Raw genomic sequence first — 4,242 nt, forward strand, 5'->3', positions numbered from 1 at the left:
TCCCAACGATCCTACAGCCTCTGGACAGCTCCATTCCTTCTATCGATTTCCTTATACCATTTACTCAGTATATGGTTTGCCGTGCCCCTAGGGCACCATTGTAATTTTGTGCAACTTATCGTATTTTTCCTAAGAGATTGTCATGTGCTTAGCCCTCTGACCTCATAAAGAGTTCAGAGGTGTTTGTTATTAATAAATATATTGTTTATTTTCATAACAACCTGTGTGGTGTCCTTTCATCTGGTATTCAAGGGGTTATATTGTGGTAAAACAGCTGGCTTCACATGCCAAAAGAGTTTAGCCTAAGACTGCTTTGTCCATGCTACCATTAGGATAGCTGGTCTATAAGGTTGACTTACAACCAATCACCATAAGGGTTGTTTGGACTGATACAAGGTGATCACTAGAACTAGTGAGCATCATATGTCAGGCCAACTTCTCACAGTGATTACACCACCTTGCCCCAGCTGTCTTACCAGCCAGTTGTGTCTGTTTAGATGGCCAGCCAGGGGTGGCAAATACATGCTTCAGCCCCTGGTAGGCCCTGGGTACACCTATGCCCTGGGTACCTAAGGTACACTGTACAGGGACTGATAAGGTGGCCCAGCACCAATTGGTAAATGCACCTAAAGTACATGGATGTCAATTTAGAGAGAGAACAGCTAGGCTGTGGGTCTGATTAGCAGGCCCACAGCCAGGGAAAGTCGTAAACCAGTGAAGCAAAAGCAAAAATCTGGAATGACCATAGGATTGCATGACCCTACTCTCCTACACCGGGCAGGCGTCAGGCCTGAGAGCTCCGGTGGTCCTCACCGTGCCTGAGGCCCAGCCGTGGTCCCCGAGACCTGCCCGGCGTGGGCAGGCAGCAGCCCTACCGCGAAGGCTCGGGGTGGAAGCTGGGAGTCCTTTCGGTCCCGGCCATCTGGTTGCACCTTTTCCCTCGGCCATCTGGTCGCCCGCAACACTTTCCTATGGGGCGACCAGATGGCCAGACTTCCTGGAAGTCCCTATGAGGTGCCATTTGCCTCTCTGATCCCAGCGAGGGCTCCAGGAGGTCAGGTACTTTCACGCCTTGGGTCACCTCGTGTGCACAGATTACAAGAAAGGGGGTAATTTTCCTCCGGATTTCTCGGGACAGGGTACGCCCGGACACCCCTCCCAGCTGGTGGTTCTCTGCCAGGGGGGACCAGATGGGCGATGCCTGGGCAACACCTCCCTTGGCCATGTGGGGCTTCCTTCCTCCAGGCCAACGGCATGGCAAAGTGCCCAGGACGGGCTCCATGCGTCCTGGGCAGTCGTCCCCCGGGCGTCCGGGGCTGCAGGCCAACGGCATGGCAGAGTGCCCGGGTCAGGCTCCATGGTATTCACGGTAGTCCTCCCTCGGGCGTCCGGGGCTCCAGGCCGACGGCATGGCAAAGTGCCCAGGACGGGATCCGTGCGACCTGGGCAGTCGTCCCCCGGGCGTCCGGGGCTGCAGGCCAACGGCATGACAGAGTGGCCCGGGTCGGGCTCCATGGTATTCACGGTAGTCCTCCCCCGGGCATCCGGGGCTCCAGGCCGACGGCATGGCAAAGTGCCCAGGACGGCATCCGTGCGTCCTGGGCAGTCGTCCCCCGGGCGTCCGGGGCTGCAGGCCAACGGCATGGCAGAGTTCCCGGGTCGGGCTCCATGGTATTCACGGTAGTCCCCCCGGGAGTCCGGGGCTCCAGGCCGACGGCATGGCAAAGTGCCCAGGACGGCTCCATGCGTCCTGGGCAGTCGTCCCCCGGGCGTCCGGGGCTGCAGGCCAACGGCATGGCAGAGTGCCCGGGTCGGGCTCCATGGTATTCACGGTAGTCCTCCCCCGGGCGTCCGGGGCTCCAGGCCAACGGCATGGCAAAGTGCCCAGGACGGGCTCCATGCGTCCTGGGCAGTCGTCCCCCGGGCTTTCGGGGCTGCAGGCCAATGGCATGGCAGAGTGCCCGGGTCGAGCTCCATGGTATTCACGGTAGTCCTCCCCTGGGTGTCCGTGGCTCCAGGCTGACGGCATGGCAAAGTGCCAAGGATGGGCTCCATGCGTCTGGGCAGTCGTCCCCCGGGCGTCTGGGGCTCCAGGCCAAGGGCATGGCAAAGTGCCCAGGACAGGCTCCATGGTTTTCACGGTAGTCCTCCCTGGGTTTTCGTGCTCCAGGCCGACGGCATGGCAAAGTGCTCGGGACGGGCTCCATGCGTCCTGGGCAGTCGTCCCCCGGGCGTCCGGGGCTCCAGGCCAACGGCATGTCAAAGTGCCCGGGACGGGCTCCATGGTTTTCACGGTAGTCCTCCCCTGGGTGTCCGTGGCTCCAAGCCGACGGCATTGCAAAGTGCCCAGGACAGGCTCCATGGGCGGTCGTCCCCCGGGCATCCGGGGCTGCAGGCCAATGGCATGGCAGAGTGACCGGGGCCGGGCTCCATTGTATTCACATTAGTCCCCCCCCCGTGCGTCCGGGGCTCCAGGCCAACGGCATGGCAAAGTGCCCAGACGAGCTCCATGGTTTTCACGGTAGTCCTCCCCTGGGTGTCCGTGGCTCCAGGCCGACGGCATGGCAAAGTGCCCAGGACAAGCTCCATGCGTCCTGGGCAGTCGTCCCCCGGGCGTCCCGGGCTCCAGGCCAAGGGCATGGCAAAGTGCCCAGGACAGGCTCCATGGTTTTCACGGTAGTCCTCCCCTGGGCTTTCTGTGGCTCCAGGCCGACGGCATGGCAAAGTGCCCAGGACGGGATCCATGCGTCCTGGGCAGTCGTCCCCCGGGCGTCCGGGTCTCCAGGCCAACGGCATGGGCAGAGTGCCCGGGTCCGGCTCCATGGTTTTCACGGTAGTTTTCCCTGGGTTTTCCGTGGCTCCAGGCCGACGGCATGGCAAAGTGCCCGGGACGGGCTCCATGCGTCCCGGGCCCAGCAACCCCGGAATCCTGCGGTCCCTGGAGCCCTGTAGTCCCCGATCCCCGAGCCCTGCAACTCCGGAGCCCTGCAGCCCCGGAGCCCTGCATCCTTGGAGCCCTGCAGCTCCTGAGCCCTACAGGCCCGGGGCAGGCAGATTGGCGTCATTTCGGTCCCGGCCATCTGGTCTCACCTCTACCCTTGGCCATCTGGTCACCCGCAATGCTTTCCTATGGGGTGACTAGATGGCCGACTTCCCTGGATGTCCCTATGGGGTGCCATTCGCCTCCCGGATCCCAGCGAGGGCTCCAGGAGGTCGGGCACGTTCGTGCCCAGGGTCCCCTGAGCCTCACGGTGCGCACTTGTTCCCAGAAAGAGGGGTAGCCTTCCTCCGGATTACTAGGGACAAGGTACTCTGGGACCCCTCTCGACCTAGCGGTCGTCAGCCGGCAGCTGGATGGGCAAGGATGCCGCCCCAGGCCCGTCCTTGGGCCTGCCGCGTGGCAGGATGCCCTGGATGGGGTCTGGGAGGGCCATGGGAGGCGTCCCCGTGCCTGGGGGCTCCCGGCTGGGGCCAGGGGCCCGGCCAAGTCCCGGGTCAGGTGCTCCGGCCCTAGGCCCCGTCCCCCGGCCTGCCGCACTGCCAAAGGCCCGGGATGGGGTTCCGTTGTACCCGGGGAGCCTCCCCATTGCTTGACTGGGTTCAGGAGCTCCGTCCGGGGCCCCTGAGGGCCCCGGGGAGGGTGGCCTCCCCTCCCGGGGCTCCGACCTGGATGCTGCCGTGTGGCAGGGTGCCCGGGACGGGGTTAGGAGGGCCCGGGGTAGGCTTCCCCTGCGCCCCTGGGCCTGGGAGCCCCGGCTGGGTCCAGGGGCCCCTACGTGCCCCGGGTCTGGGTCTCGGGCCCTGGGCCCTGCCCCCGGCCTGCTGCACTGCCAAGGGCCCGGGTCGGGGTTCCGTTGTGCCCGGGCAGGCCTCCCCTGCTTGTCAAGGTGTCCGGGGGCCCCGGGTCGGAGGGCCTGTCGGGGGCCCCCACTGGCAGCCTCCGTGGCTGGGGCCCAGCTGGGCTCTGGGCCTCCAGTCCGCCATGCCCCGGCGCCCGCGCACTCCTTCGTTGGGGCACAGGGTGTCCAGACGGCTTCCCTTTCGTGCCCGGCCATCTGGTCGCCCGGGTCCCCTCGGCCATCTGGTCGCCCGGATCCCCTCGGCCATCTGGTCGCCCGCAATGCTTTTCTATGGGGCGACCAGATGGTCGAACTTCCCTGGAAGTCCGGATGAGGTGCCATTTACCTCCCGGATCCCAGGGAGGGCTCCAGGAGGTCGGGTACATTCGCGCCTTGGGTCCCC

Source organism: Lissotriton helveticus, unplaced genomic scaffold (assembly GCF_964261635.1).
Source record: "Lissotriton helveticus unplaced genomic scaffold, aLisHel1.1 SCAFFOLD_1606, whole genome shotgun sequence".
Taxonomy (NCBI): Eukaryota; Metazoa; Chordata; class Amphibia; order Caudata; family Salamandridae; genus Lissotriton; species Lissotriton helveticus.